The following is a 21543-nucleotide window of genomic DNA, read 5'->3' as shown; positions in this document are numbered from 1 at the left end:
AAATTGTCATAAGTACGACGTTTCGCTAATTATTCCCGCTTCATGAGGCTCTGGAAAGTAATAATGCAAACAAAGTTGTGAAATTATACGTGGATACATTCACGTATCAAAGGATGACCATCAAAAAATTCATATCAAGATTTCTAATTACGACAAAACCTCAAATACAGATAAGAAAATTCCTCACGTCCATAAGTGCTATCATGGGCCTTTCGCCTGTATCAAATTTTAAGATAATGATAAAGTCTTGTGACAATAAGTTTTGAAATAAACAAGATTCAAATCTATGAAACAAGTTTGAAAAATCAGGAAAAAATGAAAATATTATACTCAATTTTATGCCCAAAAATGGCGTGTTATGTCTGAAATTGACAGCGAAGCGTTGGTTGAACGCTGGTCACACCATGGAGAGGGAAATATTTTCGAATGTGCAGAGTTGCCACTGATGAAGCCACCCTAGTTAATGAGAGACTAATATTCAAATAAATAATCAAAGGAATAATTAAATCAATCAACTTCTTCCACTCATTGAAGTTGGAATTAACATAAAAAATAATCAATGATGAATAATTATTTTTTTGGGCATTTGAAATTTATTCTTCCTCGTTGTACTCAACGACTCAACTGGAGTTTATTCAGACTGCTTTAAAAGTAGGCAAGAACATGAAAATTAAATGGCTTCTAGGGTATCTCATGGTGGCAGACTCTTGGTTTCGCGCGCCTGACGCGTAACACCCTCGGACACCACCGTGTGATCTATAAATAGATTAGCTAAATCTATCGTCCCGCAGAATGCCAAGTTGCGCGATGTATGGAGGTAAAGGGAGACACGCCGTGATTCAGTGGAGACAAAAAAAATCGCTCAAGAGAGGAAGAGAGTCGGGAGGGGGAATGAAGTAGTAGGAGAAGAGGTGGGTACAGACGGCGAAGTAGATGAGAAATTCGTCAAGATCAATTTGTCTTCTGAGACGCGCGTCTGCGGCTTTGGTAATTGTTTGAGGTGGGCGAAAAGAAACGCCGGAGGCAGTTACTTTGGAAAGTTGGGTTGAATTTTCAAACGGCAACCACCAACGTTCAAGAGCAACAAAAATGACACTCATTCTCGTAACGATCTGGGGAGGGAGAAGGTACACAAGTGCAGGCCCTATTAGTAGCTCGTTAAACTACCTTGTACTTGGAAAAGTGGCTTTGCACTTTTGCTACGTGACTCCCGGAAATACAAGGCTTCGCGGACAAACAACGACGGAAGAAAATCTCTCAGTCAACAAGTTTGTGAAAAAATGGGAGAGACATTTTTAGAAGTACCTTGAATACTGTTGAAGAATGTCGGACGTTCTACGTGGGGAGAAAATGTAGTCAAAATTCCCTCGACACAGGGCTTTTAATCTGAACACGAGCGAAAAGTGCAGAACAGAGAATAGATTCTCCCCCTTCATTCGCAAAAATTAACTTAATTTCAATGTAATTTCTACGATTTGTGAAACATCTGATCGAAATCTGGGATAAATATCACGGTATTTTACATTTATATCGTACCGCTTAGTAAATTTTCGAGTTCGGCGTGTACTGGCAATTTCTAGGAGAAACGTACACACTGAGGGCACAAAGTAGTTCAACCGAACAATTATATTTTACTCTGAAGAGATATTTTGTCGTGTTGAATCAATTTACTTATCGACAAAAAAGAAAGTTTCCACTAAAACATGATAATTTTTGTGGTACTAATTGTTCTCGTGAGACATTCATGTCTTTCGAGTAAATACATTCGTTCTACGGAGAATTATGAGGCGCCGGTTTTATCGAGTGAGTGGAATTGAGTAGTGTATATTTTTGTCCAATAAATACTTATGATTTCTATGGAACAAATGATAAGTTCAAGAGGAAACTACGATTTTTTGGTGAAAACTGCGATATTGGCAAAACTAAATAATTTCGGGGGGACAATTTTTTTTTGGAAAAAAAATATTCTTTCTTCGTCAATGTATTCTTTCTATGGTATAAACCTATGGAGTTTTATCAGATCCAATGATTGTCGTACAATAGAATATATTTTTTCCTGCGGACGGTTCGAATTCTTCTAGTGATATTTCTGATAATGACGAGAAAAATTTAATTTTTGTGAAAGATATTAAATTTCCTTCTATCAAGTTAATTTCCCTCGAGTTAATCTGTTCTACTCCGTCAAATATATCCACGTGAAACATATAGTTTTTTGACAGACAGTCAAAAAATTTAGTCAAGTTTTCTAGAAGAGGGATTTAAATTTGAGTTGGAGGAGAAAAATTGAAAATTAAAAATTGTCAAACAGCAAAAAGACGAGAATTTCCCAACTGAATTAAATTTTCAATGAAAAAATTAATATTTAACACTGAATGATGCTGAAATTTCAATCGATTAATAAAAATTCAAGAATAGTTTGACCAGAATTGTCCTGGTTTCCAACGATATCCATGAAATAATCGAACCGCCATTTACAATTTCAATTGATTTTCTCATCAAATTGTGAATTTCAAATTCCGAAACTGCTTGACATTTCCGTGGAACTGTCGCTCGATAAAAATTTTCAAGAAGTGTACCGGAAATGTCAGCCAATTTTTTTTGAACGGTCTAAAATATTTACCTGCATCCCGTTCTTCAAGGTAAATTCGAGAATGAGTGATGGTAAAAATTAAAACATGAAGAATTGCAGTTTTCTCCTCCTCGAAGATAAAATTTTACCCCACGCTCTTCAAAATTCGCAACACCGAAGCGCAATTTCCGTGACATTCCCATTCAACCACACAATTACATTTTGTCAGGTAATTTTCAGTCATTTCTTCAGGATTATTTTTATAAGCTGTCTTTCTCCGTGCAGCGGAAAACGTTGGGGATTTTATGAACTCGTAAAGATTCAACGTGATTGTCGATTTCATTGTCAAATTTGACACTGTCGGTGATAAAATATCTGTAAAAATCGTTTTTATAGCTGAATCTTCAACACAATATATTCCGTGATATGCATTATTCCGATGGATATTGCTATGCAAGTCACTTCAGTCGTGGGACATTTCATACCCTAGGGTAGTATGAAGGAAAACGGAAACAATTTGAGAGCGAATCGACAGATTCGAACGGAGGATATGGTAATTCATCATATGTTACATCCAATATCTCTAAATTATCCTGTCTAAATTTAACTTTCCCATGTCAAGCACTGCAATAAAATTTATTTGGCTATTTCCCTGGGAATGAAACGTCCCACGGCTGTATATGGTGACTTTCATAGTGATTGCCATGGGAAATATTCCCCCGATTGTGCCACGAAACTCGAAAAATCACGTTTACTTGAATTTTTAGAGCGCCGGGAAAACTGGTAAATTTTACTATTCCTTTCAGTTCCGAATCGTGATCGGATTTTTTTTCGGAAAGTGATTCAATGATTATTCAATATTGAATGCAATCTGCTATTCTTCACATTAACTGACGAATTCATTTACTGCCAGCAAAGCTTGCTAACGGCTAATGAATGTCTCATCTAAATATCCTGATACACTGAGAAAAAAAACTTTTTCGGAAGTACGTCTTTACTTGTATTAAGAAACTCATGGCTTGGAAATTGACAAGGAGAAAATATCTGCCACTGAGACAAGAAACCTTTCCGCAAGAGATTATGTGCTTGTCAAGCGGCTTTTGCAATAAAATATTTTGGATTTGAGACTTGAAAACTATTGGATAAATTGATCCAACTAGACTTGGTTTGAGAAATCACTTTCTTGTCATAAACGTTGAATTTTTCATTAATGAAAATGGAATAATTGAACGAAAATGAAATTTAAAAAATGAAATTGAACAAAGATAAAAATTTTTAAAAACTGTACCGGAAATTTCAGACAGTAATTTTTATCACTAATAAAAATTTAGTTCATAGGAAAAAGTCGGAACAAATATTCACTTGCTAACGAATTTATGCCACGAAATTACTGCGTTTAATTAATTTGTTATCAGTGCCCTTTCCCCCCGAAAAGTTCAAAATCCCCATTGAAATAAAATCCGCTAATGAACTCTCTCCCCTCCAAAATGGTCTGCAAATGACTTCCAGAAACGGGTGAATCCCCGGTATTTCATCGATATTTATCTGAAGCGATCGATGGCCACTGGAAAATCGTATTCCCTTTTGTCGGTAATGAATGCCGAAGGGTCGAAAAAAATTCCTAGTAGCCTTACGGAAGTCAATGAGGCGCTTGCTCGAATACCTAATGAACATTTTCGGTGATATACCAGCGTAAGACAGAGAGAGAGACAAAAAAAATGTTCAAGATAACCGACACAAACCGGACATTAAAATTCCAATGTGAAACCCCTCGATGCATTTTACTCTTGAGCTCTTGATGCGGCGGTGAAAGACGTCGAAACACGTGTCCCTCGTGTGAGGCGTGATGCACGGTCATGGTGGAACAAAAGAAGTGAATCGGAGTCACGATTTTTCGACGGTCGAGGTTACCTATAACAGTGAGATGGAGAAAAAATGAGGAATGAGGATGAAAAATACATCGTTAAAAGCCTTAACTGCCATTTAATTATTTTATCATGGGCCATTTTGCATGCGTTGAGTGGGCAAATAAAAATGAAGATGAGAATAAATTAAAAAAATTGAGCACTCTCAGTATTTCGCCTGGTGGACGCTCTCTGCGGCCATGTCAATTAGACACGCCAGCGAGTTACGAATGCACCGAGAGTTTTGCACGGTGAAAAGCCGATTATGCATCCCACCACCCTCATCCCACATTCATGTCCTTCTTTCATCTCCTTCAAGGGGAAGGGAGAGGTGAGAGAGCTCTAAACCGAGCCACTTACAGGTGCCTCAAAAAAAAATAATAATAAAACAACAATGAGCCGTCGAGAGTGGCAGTAAACGACAAAACTCTCATCCTGAAATTGCGTATAATAACGCGTGACAATTCTCTGTGACGAAATTTATACCGATTTTTGCACTCGTGACACGCGCTGACTGGCGCTGATGCGCACCGCAGAATGAGATGACAATGCGAAAGTCGTGTGCAACTACCTCGGGGCTTTCCATAAATCACCAGAAAATTACCTTCAATTCCATTTTCAACCAAATGAGATATTTCTAAATGGACAACAGTAACACTCTCAACTGGGGGGGACTGAAAATTACATTTTTTTGTGCCCAGTGTAATTTCAATCTCCACGTTTTGACATAGAGAGAAATAGAAATTCATGGAAAAAACGGGTAAACGAGGGGAACGAATTGAACCATGATGCGTTCTGATATTAGTCTCCGAGACGGCTCGAAACTCTTCGTTAGGAAATTCCTATTACAAATTCAGTAGCGAAGCGTTAGAACGGTTGAAGTCAAAATTTTCTAGTTCTTTTAGGAGTGCCGTAAAAATTATTTTGGTCATTTTAGAAGCCGATTTAGATAACAATCTCATTAAAAAAAAATTGACTTGAAGTGGTATAACCATAACTTGAATTTTGAAGATTAAAATCTGAAATAAATTCTAAACGAAAGTTATTATGAATAGAAACATTCTGGTTGAGTTTGTATTCAATCAGCAGTCTAGTATTATTGATAATAATTAATCTAGAGGTACAAAAATAACACAGATTAATTTCTCACACTCATCAGAGTTAGAATTCGGGGGAAAAATGATCAATGACAAATAATATTTTTCGTTGACAGTGTGAATTTATTGTTCCTCGTCACACCCATCGATTCAACTGGAGTTTGTTCATACTACACTGAGAGAAAAAATTTGTTCTGCCGAAAAATGATGTTCCCTTGAAGGAATTTTTTGTCGTGTTGAATAAATTTACTTGTGGACTTAAATGTCTTTCGGGTATCAGTTTGAACCGTTTATCTGCCCGGCTAAGTATTGACGAACTTAACGCTACAATTCGTTCTAGTCAAAGATCTTTGGATTTTTGTGCGTAATTGGAAAATTTGTTTTAAGCATTTATTAATTCATTTTATTAATCTCTCAGTGAATAAGCCTCGTAGATCATCGTTGTGCATTCCTTCAACAGCGTTTTAAGTCAGATTTACATTTTAGTTTATCACCCTTTGCTCTTCCAAACGTGAAATTTTTCTGTACACCACTGCACACTGTATATATTTTTGGATATATCTTCCCCCCTGCGATGGGGGGAAGAAACATGTACATTCAATTTCCTTCTATGAAGTTAGTTAATTTGCCCCAAGTAAATCTGTTCCACTCCATCAAATATTCTCAGTGTACTTTACCCCGTTTTCAATCCACTCAAAATTAAGTTGGATATGACGCTCAATTTCCCAACTGAATTTGAAAATTCTACATGTCATTGAAATATTCCTGATAATCTAACATGGAAACCCAATTCTCCTGAATTCCCATCCTGAATGAGAGATTCCATGCACGACTTGATCTTAAATTGAATTAAAATTCACAACATTGAGAATTCAAGTGCAACGCTTGCTTAATTTTCAAAAAATTTCCAACAGTGTACCGAATTGTTCTCCCTCCTCCCCGATTCGTTACAAATACCCCTTGAAATTAATGGAACCCGAGTCCAATCTCAAGATCTCCCGAGAAGAAAAATACCAAAGGACCGAAGAATTCATTTGTTCCCATATAAATCAATTACCCCGATGTTGCCGGGTTGGCGCCGAAAAATTTGGACCCCAGTTATGGACAGGTGTATTTAAGGTGTACAACCCGTGTTATTTCTCTTTTTCATCGAGCCGAGGGGTGTTGCGCCGCCGGGGCGCCAGGTACCCGCAGAAGCGTCGAGGGGGGAAAAAACGACCCCATCCCCCTCCCCCTCCTAAAATGAGCTAACATGTGGCATTAAGTTTTCAGTGGCGTAGACTTGAGGGCAACCAAAACACACTTAGGAACACATTGAGTAGAAGGCGAGAGCGGAGCCGTGTACCCCGGCATTACTACTACGGGCTTTTACAAGCGAGGAGACGCAAGCGGCGGAAAAGGAGAGCCCCGGAGGAGCTGGAACGGCCAGTCTGCGCACAGACATCGATCGAAACCCACCTCACGCTCGTCGTTCTCCAACGTACTCACCCGTGTTTTCCGTCGATTTACCACACGCCTGCAGTGCGACCGTGTACGCGGTACCTCGTGGTTCAATCCCCAACGTTTGCTTTAGCCGTGTTTTCACTCTTTGTTCAGTTTTTTCCCCCTCATTCTGTTTTTTTCATTTGTTCGTTTGGTACTGTGAAACTCGTATTGTGCTGTCGTAGTTGTTTGTACAATTTGAAAACGTCAATGAGGACAATTACTGAAGTTACAATTTGCATGTTCAACATGAGTGGGTTATTGTAATTGTTTGGCGATTGATTTTCAAGCTGGTGAGTAATAAGTAATTGGAAATGCTTTGAACTACATTCAATCGAGAATGAAAATCAGTTGAAAATGAGTTGAGGGAATTCTTGAATGAAAGTTGATGACAATATTTACTTAATCCTCAAGACCGAGTCCTTCTTGAATGGTGAATTGAGGCGAATGGTTCTCTTGAATGAATTAATAAACGAGTGACTCACTTGAGCCACTCGCCGGCGTTTGTGGGGGTCCCCATTAAACGTAAACAAATCATGAAAATTATCAATTCACTGGGTACTCTCTCTCTCGCGACTTCCTTCCTCGACGTCCAAGAATTCAGAGCGCCTTTTGGCAGACCGGCACATAACAGGGAACGAATTTATTTTCGTATATCACCGACACAGAGCCCGCCAAGTACAAAAAAATGGTCGTACTCATACGAACAGAAGCGAAAGAATAGACCAGCGACTTTTGTTGTGCTCTATTCGCGGTATCATCACTTGCTATAGCTGGCAAATCGATGCGCTCGAGTACTCGTGTGTAATTCACTTGGTTATGGCCTGTGAACAATAAATATAACTGAATTTAATGTGATAAAAATGAAAGGATTGGAATTTCAGGTATTTTCATTAACGGGAATGGCTGTGATTTGAACGGTGGATTTAATATCTCACGCGTGATCTCGTTCGCTTGGCACGATCACCAGTGATAACGCTATTTCTCGAGGGGGGGAAATATTGGCAATGGCTATAAACTCCTAGGAATGGCAATGAACGTATTGAATATTATTTCAATTCTTCATTTCTGGTTTCGTGTTATTCAGGGTTTTCCGATGGAAATCAGAGAGTGATACTGGGACTCTCGTTAGTTATAATTCATGGGCGAACTGAGCAAACACCTCCGCAGAGATATCAGGATTTAATTTGTTGTCTCCCGAGAACGACGAGGAACAGAGATGTAAAAATTTTTTAGAGGGGATTAATGATTTTTATTTTTTACTCTTCTGCTTGAGAGGATTTTTTGAGGTCCGGTTTTCTGTTTACTCAGAGCTTCATAATGGAATGTGAAATAAAGTCACCGTAAATCATATCGTGAAAATACCATAATTCAACGGGGTCAAGCCGTAAACCAAATCGACGTGACGTCCCTCTGCATGACATTTTTTTCACTCTGCGCTCTCCTATTTTTCATTTGTTTTTTTTCGCTTTGGTTTTTTGTCATTCTCGACATTTGCAGCTTTTTTTCGCTTTTGTTTCGAGTTTAAATGGCAGTCCTCTTTTTCAAGGATCGTGAGGATGGACGAACCGGGTTGGGGGAGACAGTGGGTGGGAGTGAGAGGGCAGGATATTCCTGTCACCCGTGCGGGGTGGCCTTGTGCCGCCACGAAATAATCACATAACATGCCCGACTGCATAGCTGCATACCATAATACATTCGGAGAGTCTCTTTTCATCGTCTCCCATGCAATCTTGCGAGTTTTTTACAGGACATTCGTCGTTGAAAGCGAAAAAATAAATGAAAGCCTGAAAATTTGGGAATAAAAGGATTTAAATTGGTGAGGGTTTATGGATGTGACGGGTCATTCGGAGGCTTTTAGGCAATTTATTATTGGATGTCAATATTGAATAAATATCATGAAAATTAGGGGAATTCATTCCGGGGGTTAAAAGTCCATTCCTGAGATGAAACTTATTTTTTGCGGGATTCATTCATTTTTATGGAATACAAAGATACTTTCGCGCCACTTTTTTGTGAATCCGCTAATTGCATCTAGAATTCCAGAATGAGGAACGGAGGATTTTGCAACGTAATCTATCTGTTCTCATCACTTTGCTTCATATCATTTAACATTTTTTTCTTTGTTATTTGTGTTATTTATCTAAAATATTTTTATTCTTATTTTTTGTTATGACGAAAGTTACATTTTCTAGGTAATATTTTTATCGCCTGATAACATAATGTCCTATTTCGCCCCTGCGGGCACTAAATACACAATTCTGAAATTTGACTGCGCCTACGCCGAGGCGAAAACGCGATTCTAACCGCGGGAAATGAAATCAACAACCCTTACGCACGTGTTTACTATCGTGATAATTCCGCACATGGGCACGACTCCTTAATTTTACCTCCCTAGGTTAAAAATATGCTATTGCAGGAACCAGGAAAAATTCGTCGTCGAGGCAGGAAAAATAAGGAAAAGCTCGCAAAATTAAAAAATGAAAGGATTTGAATTGTTGTTGATGGGGGGAGCGGTGCATTTATGAATGTGATTGGACATTCGGAGACCCTCAGACTCATTTTCGAATGTCTATATCGAATAAATATGAGAAGACTAAGGAGGATTCCTTCTGTGGTTGAAATGCTGAAATTCCTGAGATGAAACTGACCATATTTTGTGGGATTCATCAATTTCTGTGGAATCTCTCTCGGCATTTTCCTCTAAACCTACAGAGTCTACGAATATTTCTACGAGAAATGAGAAATACATTTTGTTTAATTATTCATCGGAAAAGTAATTGAAATGGTTTTTCTTTTAATTAAGCATTAATTGGGCAATTATAGAATTAATAATGAAACATTTTGAAAGTCATTAATTAGCCGAGAGTGCGGCCAAGTGGAAATTTTTGATCTACTGTAATTCTTTCATCTTCGGATATAAACAGAAACATTGGGATTTTCAGTTGATGACGTGTGTTCCACTTTGCCCCGCCTTTCTCTACTTCTTACCTCTTTAGCTCATGACATTATCTAATATTTTCGAAAGATGTCTTTGCCTCTCAAAATGATTAAATGCTGTCACAATTTTTGGCTGTAATTTCCGATCAACTTCCTCGAAAATTTATCAAGTGACAGTTCAAGGAGTGTCACTCAATAAATTCATAATTTAAAGAAAAAACCAATGGATTATAATTTTGCCTTCAATTATCCTATGAAAATTAACAGAAATCTGGTAAAATCCATTAAATTAATTAAAAATTCTGTTTTGATAGACAATTCTCGTCTTTCTGCTGCGCATTCTTTATGATTTTTCCCCGTAAATTAAATTGAATCCCGCTCCCCTGGTTATTACAACCGAAGTGTCCATTAAATTTCAATTGTTTCTAACAGTGAATTCAATTAAGAAGGAAAGATGTAAAATGTATTCCGCAAAGAATTAATGGCATTAATATAAATTTCCCGAACGACGTGAATTTTGCGGGTAATCCCAGTAGGAAGTACAAAATAATATATGTACAGAGTGAGTTGGTAAAGTCATAGGGGTCGCCTACAGCCTCCTGTACAAATGCAAAACAATATTTTCACGTTAGGGTATTTCCCCTCCTCGACCCCTTTTAACTTCCACCATGTACATCGTCGTTTATTCCACCATGGGCTTTTTCACAAAGATCGAGACGCCTGTTTGGCTTTACAAGGCACACGTACCACACACTCAAATACATTTGCAGGATATTAAAGAGAGTGTACAGTTGGCTAGATGCATATAACGTTCGTTATCGTCGTGCATAAATCAAGGTGGTACGAGAAACCGAGGTTTAGCCATGTATGACACTTAACAAGCGATCAGTTTCGAATCGATCGGCAACGCGCATTGCAGGTGCATTGCTATAAAATAATTATTTATGCACTGAAAAATGAGTGAAAAAGGGAATAAATGCACGGTGGGGGGACATTTTTACAACACGTAGTTGCGTTTCAGCGTAAAAATTAACTTATGGGAGGGTGGGGTAAAATGGGCACTTTAAACTTTTTTACATTATTCATAACTCAGAAACAAATTTATCAATTGAGCGCAGTATAGGCTCACCACAAAGGGAAAGAATTGTTCTTTGTATTGAAAAAAAAAATTATTGAATTTTATCAATATTTCAACCCCTCATTAAGATTTTTAAAAAAGTCAAAAGTGTCCGTTTTACCCTACCCTCCCCTATGTATTAGGGGATATCAGGAAAAATAGACTCTGGAATATCAAATATGGGATATTAACCGAGAAATGGGATTCAGATGGAGTTTATCTCTCTTTTAAGCTCTTTTAAAAAAACTTGATAATTGCATGAAGTGTTTGCAATTCGAAAGTATGATTTTCGTGTTGATGTGAGTTTTTTTAAAATACAAAAAAACTTTGTGGTAAATGGAAAAATTTTTCATCTTTGTGGATTCCCAGCAAAGATGAGGATTCATGAATAATTTAATCTCAAATACAATTCAAGCCCACACCGTCAAACGTTGATACATAACCGTCAAAAAATTTCTATTTCTACCAGGGGATCATCCTTTGATTTAGCTCGACATAAAACCGAATGAAACAGAAATTAAAGCCAATACAAAAAATTCTGGCGCCAACAGAGAAGTTGCAGAATTTTTGTGCGAAATGAACGGGAAAAAAAATTTAATCGAAACTACTTCTCGCGTTCATTCCTTTTATACCGTTGGAATGTAATAGAATTCCACTGAGAAAAAATGTCTTACGTCATTCCTCAAACTCAATAAATCCTCCGGAATTTTCGTGAAGAATCAAAACCTAGTGGAATGCGTCCATTAATTCAGCTCGGAAATTGAATATCAATCGGAAAATAGTGCTGTCGAAGCGACCGTCCGGGTGAAAGCCCCCGAGCCGCGAAGGTGAGCCACGAATATAACACCACGCAAGCCAAAAAGAGGTGCATACATCCTTCCTGCACTGTAATACTGCAATGCGGAGTTGTACTTTCCCGTAGATTCTGCGCCCTGGCGGAAATTTCAAACAAATTTCACACCTTCACTCCGGCATTCAAGAGCGGCTCTTCAAGTGAACGAACCCATTCCACATTCGAGAATTATAAATACACGAGGAGTTGAGTTTTCAAGTAAGAGACTCCAACTGACGACTCTATTTTCGTTAGTCCATGTTTGCGATGTAAACTAGAATGTCCGATGTCGTCCGGTCATCTCACATATTTGACATTGCACACCTTCAATTATCCCCCACATTTGACACTGTTCAATGAAAGAATTGCTGATTCGTTGCGTCTGTTAACGGTCGGGGTTTACCTAACGGTAGCAAACTGCGTTTTATCGAGTGTGTGACAACAAAAAAACGTGGGCACTCACGACCGTTAACTCCGTTTATACATTTAGAACTAGATTTGGTGCGTGAATTTCATCGGGAGAGAGTTATTTTAATCGTATCGAGGAAAATTATCTAGTTTAAGTCACCAGTGACATGGGTAGACACTTATTGGATGTGAGTGCGCCTTGAGAATCATTTCCAACTCATGGGCTCAAGGAATTTGAGGCATTTGAGTCGAGTCTTGCCGACGAATTACATTCTTGCATTATTTATTTTCCTTATTCAGCGATTCAAAATAGACTACACGGAGAAAAAAAGGTTGAAAGGCTTGAAAATTTTTACGTGCAAAAGATCTCGCAATGAGAACAACAAAAATTCTGTCAGGAAATTTTGTAGTTGGCCTAGATCAGGACGATTTCTTCATGACAAGAAAGCGATTTCTGAAATTAAGTCAAATTGAAGAAACAAACAATAATTTTTTTTGCACTAATTATTCGTTTTTAGACAAATATAATCGATCTCAATACATGATAAATCTCACTTCCATAGCCCGCGAATTTTAAAACTGAAACTCTGAAGAAACTTTTGTCTTCTCAGTGTAAGAGTCGACCAAATAATTTTGAATGGTTAAGCAGTTTGAATTTCCTTTATTTGAACCCTCAGTTCAAAGGAGACAATCAAAAATAGCACTGTTACATATGAATAAAGAAACTACATATTCGAATAATGCTTAAACCGTGTAGTCCACTTTCATATCGATTACCACAACACGGATTCAAAATTTATCTGTTGATTCTAGCTTTCACTCCAGTTTTCACTGGATTCTACTTCTGGACCCGCATAAATAATAATTTTCAAGTGTTTATCTCGCAACCAGACAATGTGAAATGTTCTTTTTCTCTCTTTACTTCCTTGAGGGCACTCAAACGTGTGGTTAAACCGAGAGATACCAGATCGATATGAAATTGCAGCGAATGTTTATCCTCCTCCATATCCGACGACGCTCAGTCTGGCCCGGTGTGTATTCTTAGATGGTCTCGAGATGTCCGTGTGCATGAATACGTGTGCATAATTGCATGTGACCGTCCTCGGATCGATCGCACGTGTCACACACAGGTATTCCACGTACTGGAATGTCGACACCGGAATTGAGGCAAAACTCTCGGGCTCTTGGGGATGGGGTAATGCTGTTGGAGGTGTTATTGGTGGCACGTGATATGTGATATCATATCAAGATTGTTAAAAAAAGGTTCAATTTCCACGAGAAAATCCTGCTCTTGAGATTGACTTGTCAAATATTTGATGGGTAGTCGTAAATAGAGAGGGCTCGGGATGAGTTCTCTTATCGTTGGACGTCGTAAAGATATTTTTGGAGGGTTTTAAACATTTTAATTTCAGAAAATGTCGAGGAGGTTATGGACTCGAGGGTCGAAGCCGAGTGACGACGCTTTTTTTTAGGACAGCTCATTTAATTTGAAGTTCACAGAGAAAAAGTTTTGATTTTCAGGGACGAGTTATTGATTCCCTGGGATATGTCACTGATTCTCAGGAATCTATCGTCGAGTTATTATGGTACTGGATACTGACTAGAAGGACCCTGACTATCCGTCATTTTTATCACTGACATTTGGTGTTTTGATAGATGTCTAAAAGTTAAAGATGGATCCCTGAAAATCGGGGATAATGTCACCGAAAATAATTGACGATATCAGTGGGAATTGATGACAAAATTACTGAAGTTTACAATCGTGAATCGCTAATAATTGGGAATGAACTCTTGAAAATCCGTGACGTAGCCCTGAAAGCCAACACTTTTTCTCTGTGTTATCAGTTCGTAATGAATTATCCGATGATGAAAAGTTGAAAACCTTTTTATTGGAAATATCCTCAGCTAAAAATCGCCAATTCCGAGAGAATTGCAAACGTAGAAGGAAATTCATCTCATCCCGTTAAGTAGTCAATTATCTTCATGATGAATTATTTCACGACGGAATGTCAGAAGATGTTTCCTGTACAGAATGTCCTCATCTTCAAGAAACTTCTCTTGATATTTCCCTCCACAGCCACTCAACCAGGACAACTACAAAATCACCAAAGATGTTCTCGCCTCATCGCATCTCCCCCTTTTCAATCCTCACTTTTACCAATTTTTAGAAATGCGAGTGAAAGCTGCGTCTGAATTCCCAATTTTCAAAATTTTAATTCAATTCAAGATGAGATAATTCATGATTTTTACCATTAATCTTGAAACTTCAACAAAATTGAAGAAATATTCAACAAAATTATTTAATATAAATTTTTAATGGTTAAAACCAAAATATTTTGCACTCGAAATTCTAAGAATAATTTTCCAATAGGCAGAGTTCATTCCACCCTAACATCTAAAATCAATCCTCATATTTTATTCGTCCACCTCATACCAGAAATTTCCCGAAAACGTCTCATTTTATGCAAACTCCACCACCCGTATTTATAGGCTAGAGTGCATTAACCCGAGCGATTAAATTCCGCGTGAATTCATGACATAATTCCACATTAAATCCCCCCATAATCTCCCAACGAAAATACACGCAATTTTACTCCACTCATGCGATAATCGATGCACCAGATAGTGACGGGATGAATTCAGAATAAATAAATGTCGATGCAACATTGCGAGTTGCATCGACTTTTTTCATTTCCCCCCATCATCTTAGTGTTACGTCACGGTGTCGTCTTACCACGAGCACATGATACACATAGGCACATGAGCGAGAAGCCTGAAGTGCGTATCGGATGTTGGACGGCATAAGGGTAACGTTAGTAGGTACAGTGTTACACGGGAAATGTTCAGGTTTTTTTCCCCCCCATTTTATTACCTCTTTACTTTATTTTCCTTCTTCAACTACTTATGACTGAGTAAGAGTAGCTCGAATGAACGAGCGCTCATCATTTCTGTCGTTCTCCGTATGTTCTTGGTTACGCTTGAGAGGAACATTTGCAGGTAGCTCATCTCGTCTTCGCTTTATGTGTGGATGATCGATCCATTTCCGAGCGATCTTATGAACTTGTCTCTTTACTATCGTAAATGATGCATGGCTCTGAGTCCAGACGTGTCGCTCTCGCTCTTGCAATCGATGATAGCTTGATAAGAGTACACAGAAGCCCTAGTTGAGAAAGTGTTGGATAAAAAAGAGGATAAAAACTTTATGGGATTAACGAGAAATGGGTGCTCTCTTTTTTGCTGTTTGAAGCCAAGATGTGTTAACATCACGAGGGAATAGGTAGAAGGATTAAAAGAGACATGAAGATTAACAGACGGAGAAGCTTTTTTGCGTTCAATTGTATTCGGTAAATAAAACATTTTAAATCTTTTGTGTCAGGATAACTAATTACGTGTGTACACCTGACAAATCAACTTTCATTTGGCGAAAAAAATTCACATTAAATTTCAGCTCATTTGACATTAAATTTGAAGTAAAAAAGAAAATTTTTGTGTCGATATTTCTGTCGTCTAAGAGTGTTTCATTGACATCTGAGGGGTGAATAATTAGATTTTGGCGAAAGTTGACTTTCCGTCTGCCAAAATGTAAAATTATTTAAAAGTTATCAACCCCCTCGGATTTATACTTGAGGGCCATAAGGGGATGAAAAGTGCGTTTTTTGCGTTTTTTACGCAAAAAAAAGTTCTCGAACATGAAATATCGAAAAACATAAATAAATGCGTGAATAAATGCAGAGTAAAATCGACTTTATACAGAAAGATACCGTCAGTTCATTCCCCTCTCAGTGTATTCATATAAATTTGCATAAAACACAAAATGTAAACGACCAAAAAAGGCCTTTAAAAGGTTAAGAGGAGAAATCCTGAATCTCAGTTTTTTATATTAAAAACCAGGACGTGTGTGGATTAACACGACTGGATAGTCGGCAAGGAGTTGAGTAGATACGCAGGGGAATTGAGAGAGAGGATGAAATAATCGTATAAGGCAGAGAGACACTGGTGAGCCTTAGATGGCTCGAGCGTTTGTCCAACCGCGTGGTGAGCCTAGACAAAAACTAGGATAGACCTAGAATGGATTTTAACTCGTTTTTCCAACATTATAGACTGAAGAACGATTTGATCGTAGAGCCGCTCGTGGATAATCACCCACACATGGCGCGGAAAAGTCTTTTCTGCTGTACAGCAAAAGCATAAACTCTTAAATAACATAGCAAAAGCGTCGGAAGGGGGGGGGGTAGGGGGTAGGGGGCAGCTGCGAGTGCTAGCACATCTTCAACAAACTCCCGTGCAGTGAACTTGGCAAGAAATCCAAGGTTGCGTGGTTTGATGATCTAGTTTTACTTCAGAGATATGATTCACCATTATGCATTCATATCCCCTTGAAGAGAGGAAATGCGTTCACTTTGCAGATGAAAGAGTATTTTTTCAGTGAATCCTTTAAATAGTCCATCGACGGAAATCTTTGAACTCAGACTCTCCTATTTCACTCCAATCCAGAGGTAAATATTTATACGCGCCTAATGAGCCTATCTCGTTGGAATTTTTTAAGACATTAAGTAACAGCTGCATTTGAATTATAAATGTTGTGGAATTGAATTCATTTTGAAATAGAAATTCAGTTAAATTGAGTTGGTCATTGATATCGATTGACAGTGAGAATTCTCACTGTGAGAATTGAACATTACGTTAGCCATTTTCTCAGTTTTTATTTTACGGGGCGTTGGGGAGGTACAAAGGCCTAGGGTGGGATTTGTACTCTTCTTTTTGTCACCCGGACCACCCGGTCACCCGGACCCAAACATTGCAACTGAATCGATTTTTCAGTAAGAATATATATGAAAATTTCATGTAAATTATTCAGTAGTAATACCTCGAGAGTTTTATAATTATCGGGTATTTCCTGATAGCTTCGTTGTAAAAAAAACGAGTGTTAAGTTTTTCAGGTGAAAAAATCTCAGGCACTTGCGCGAAGGATTTTCCTACAAAACTTGACACGATCATTTGTATGCAGGGAGGCTTTGAGAGAAATACTGGATAATTTTGTAGCTGGAGGGGTATTTGTCGAATTATTTCTGGAGAACGGATCATGGCCGGGCAGGATGCAGCATTTGAACTGAAAAATTTGAGAAGAAATGAAGGGCTAGTATTCAATATTAGAAATGAAAATTGTTTCACATTCTGATTAATCGTAAGACGTTCTCGGAAAAAAATGTTCCAAAATTTTAAGATTTTTCCCCAATATTTCAGGAGTAAATTTCTAACAGTGAACGCATTTCATCTTTCGTTGAGTTTCTCCAGTGATAAATTCATCATATCTAAGTTATCCAAGTTACCTCCATCTCCCTAATTTACCGTAATTAATTTCTCCGCATCGCGAGGAAAATTCATTGCTCCATCACGCACAAGTTGTTTTCGAATGAATCGGTTTCCATTACCCCGATGTCAATGAGAGAAATTGGAATTGAGAGGAAATATTGCCTGGGCTAACGAGAAACAGCAGAGGCAAACAACAATTCCCATCTCTATTATTTTTTCGTTCATCGCAGGCTCTTTTCCCCGTCCAACGTACAAAATTAAAAAACATTAATTATTCTCAATTCCTTTTAGGGCCCCTTCACCGAGATTAGTATCTCCACCATTCCAGCATTCCTCCCTTTCCCTTCTGTACCAGTTGTATCTTCAACTCCTAGAGATTGATAATAAAAAAAATCAATCACGCGATGATACGATTCCGATACACAACAAACCCGAAAGTCGATATATCGATGGGTAACTTGAGCGGATTTCTGTTGGGTAATACGATCAGACATCACTAGCTCCACTCCTGCTCTGTCACCTTCTCCAGCATCTAGAGTACATTGATCCTCTCACGGATCGACTCAACTGGTGATTTGATTACATTAACTTGATTGATGGATAGTTCATCCTCTCCATTTGTGGAAAAAAACATCCGTCACACCCGATGGTGCTGAAGATTAGAAATACACTTTGGAATTAATTTTCCTGGATTAAAACTTTTGAATGATGAATACAAAAATGGCTGTTGATGCGTGGATGCACTGTTAGAAATTTCTTGAAATTTCAGCCACATCGTCATCTGCATTTTCGATCTTGTGAGATTGAATTCAATTTCAAATGAAAGAGTTTACTAAATTTCTTATTCACCTTGAAAATTCAAGAAAATTGGCTTTTTCGTGTTAAACAATCATTGACTTTCCAACGAGAGCGTGAATTTCTAAAGTCTTATATTAATTGTTTCACTTGAAATTTCAAGAGTAATCTTCTAACAGCGTATATTCCATGTGTGATGGATGGAATTCGTCCCGGGACGTCATATAACGTTTTCGGTGTGTGCGCGCGAGGACGCAAGGCTGCCTGGAGGACGCGTGCAGGAAATGCCAGAAGGGGCCCTCTGGAATGCCGTCAACGATACAAACAAACGAAATATACGTTCTAATATATACAAACCGTTTTCTTCGCACGTGTGTGAATGTTTATTCGTCAGTGTGGGGGTCTTTTGTGGCTCTCAAAAGAATAAGATACTGGGGGGAAGGGGGGGGAGGGGGGGCGTGATGCGAATATTGCAATGCAAATGTCTAGGGTTCCTTTAGGGTCACTGCGCCTCCCTCTCGCTCACTCGCTCGATTCCTCGGTGGGCATTGAGGGCTTCTGAAACCCGTGTGAGGCAGATCGTTTGACTTGTACCATCAGTTAGATTTGAAAGGCTTGGCTTTTCATACCTGCGTGTGAATAAAAAAATCGCTTCAATAAAAACTCAAGATGCCTGAGAGATGAAGCGGACGTGTACGTTCAGTATTTCGGCGAATTGTTTCTGGGGATCTCTTTGTTCGATTTCATGGTATGATCGTTTTCGTGGGATGAATCAGTGCTGGAAATTGTGAGGATTGATTCTGAGAATGGCTTTGAGTACGCTTAGGGGATTTGAAGCATTCGGGGGAGACTTATTTGGTTCTGAAGTCTTCTACTCGTTTAGCGTTGTAAGTTTTTCAATAGGTTCGTTTCTGATTGATGAGGGAAGAAATGATAATGGGAAGGTTTGATTTATTGTTCCTTATTATGGACGAATTTCCATATTTCTTTACTATCTTCTTCACATTTTGCATACTAGTGGAACGCTTAATCATGTTTTCGGGTTTTTTACTGAGTCATTCGGATACTCCAGTGGATTAATGTCATGATTTCTCTGATGTTTCTGTTAGTTCATTCATTCGGAAAGGAATAACAATTGGTACGCATTTGGGGTTTTTTCTTTATAATATGTTTCGATTTGATTTCTTATTGTTCGTCCTGGGCTTCTTGCATGATATTTAAATTTTTGCAAATGTGCTGAATGCAATATTCTGAGGACATATTTCAATTGAATTGATTGAATGAATGAACGCATTGGATGAATTATCAATTGATTAATCATTTGATTTTATATTATACCAGGCTAGCAACCACGTTGACTCCATTCCCTCAATTTTACTTCTCAACAACATCCACAGGGAAAGAAAAGTTTCTGGTTTCAAGTAACAATCTGTGGATTTCTTCAGCATCTAAGAGAATTTTCTGTAAGAATCGGAGAAAAGATTCTAGTTCTCAGTATTTTTCACTGAAATCCAGTTCTCATGGTACTTGAATCAAGGCGCATTCCCTTTTTATTCCACGCACTTTGGTATTGGAATCAAGAACCCTAGGGTTCTTCAATTGACACTTTGTCTTCTTAAATTATCCTTGATAATTATGGTGTGACATCACAACCTAGGCGACCCCCTCCCTATGTCACGAATCATCACAAATTGTAGAACGGTTCTTGATTTTAGTACCGCAGCTCTGGATTCATCCCTAGAGTGCTCATCATATGCGGAAACGCCGCAGCGGGTTGTTTTTCTTTAATTGCCATTGACCGAATATCCGGAAAAATAGAAAAAATATTGACTTTGCCAATTGACGTGTCTAAAAATGATAGTAATTTTTAGAACAACCCAATTCCCGAAATTCCGAAAGAAAACAGACAGTTTAGAATAGAGGAATTATTTTTTCCCCCGTCAAATGAAATCGCCCGTTACGCGACGTTGCCGGAGACCCGCAAAACGCGCCATGGCAGCGTAGAGTGAATTAGGCAACGCTGGAGCGTTAATAGCAGAACGGGAATCCCCGCGGAGATGACCAAAGTCGACGGATCGCATGTGGCGACTAAACTAGGATTAAAGATATCCAAGTAATTTGGCTATTTTTTATCCAGTAACGTGTTTTTCTACTTTTGTCGAACACCAGAGCTTTCATTTGAGCCTCATTTAACCCTAAATTTCCGGACGTTTTACACTGGTTTTTTTATTTAAACGTTGCAGGTTGAATCTCAAGATTGAGCCGTTCGAAAATATTTTAAAAATCTAAAAAAAATGAGAAAGTTTACTTTTGGCGAAAAATTGATGAAATAATTTGAAAATTACGAACATTTTCTATAAATAATTGATAAACAATTAATTTTCCACCATTTTCATCATTTTTTTCAAATTTTTCTCGGGCAATTTAATTGACAAATTCGATAATTGAATTTTTCTTCATTAATACATGCTGTACCAAATTGTGAAAGATACTCGTATATCCTTAAGGGCTTTTCTCACTGAAATTTTTTCTCTGAAAATAAGTAACCAATTCCTGGATCTCAGTAATACCTTCTAGATTCGGGAATTTCTGGATGTCACCACCGCGGTTCTGAAACTCCGAGACTTTTTTTCTCCGTGTCATCAAAACGAAGCAAAAACTTCCTTAATCAGTAGAAAAAAAATCCGAATACTCGTGATAGCATGTAAACATCCTCAATTAGAGAAAGCCAAAAATTTTTGGTTATGATTTGTCGTCCTTCCTCCAGCCATAAATTTCAAATTGAATATTATTTTTTCCCTCATTCCCCTTGCGACTTCTCATCCCAATGGAATGCTAAAGGGACTCATTCTACACACACCCAAGGAGCCGCCGTAATATTTGCGGTTTATATTTCGGCAATTACGTGTGCCATCAGGTAATTGGCGCCTGGAGGGGTGTATACACTCGCTTGGACTCTCAGGAGGTATCCTCAGAATTTCTTTGAATGCTGCGCGACGATATTAAAACCCGAAGGGAAGGCCTGGGTCCCTGGTGGCTTGTGGTTTTCTAACGTGTTCCCCTCAAAAACGACTCTCACATTTTAC

The 21543-nt window shown here is 38.2% G+C and overlaps 1 protein-coding gene across 1 annotated transcript in view; it reads left to right on the top strand.

Annotated features, from left to right (window-relative positions):
• The first annotated feature begins 7011 nt into the window (after positions 1-7011).
• The window catches only part of LOC107036504 (protein scribble homolog), a 30679-nt gene continuing 16147 nt past the window's right edge, over positions 7012-21543 (top strand). The window contains exon 1 of the mRNA XM_015254515.2: positions 7012-7345. The gene's annotated coding sequence lies outside the window, so the exon portion shown is untranslated. The remainder of the gene's footprint in view (positions 7346-21543) is intronic.

Source organism: Diachasma alloeum, unplaced genomic scaffold, assembly GCF_001412515.2.
Source record: "Diachasma alloeum isolate Michigan unplaced genomic scaffold, Dall2.0 Dall_scaffold_00176, whole genome shotgun sequence".
NCBI classification, from domain to species: domain Eukaryota; kingdom Metazoa; phylum Arthropoda; class Insecta; order Hymenoptera; family Braconidae; genus Diachasma; species Diachasma alloeum.
The sequence above is the reverse complement of the archived record's forward strand: the minus strand, read 5'-3'. Positions and strand labels throughout refer to the sequence as shown.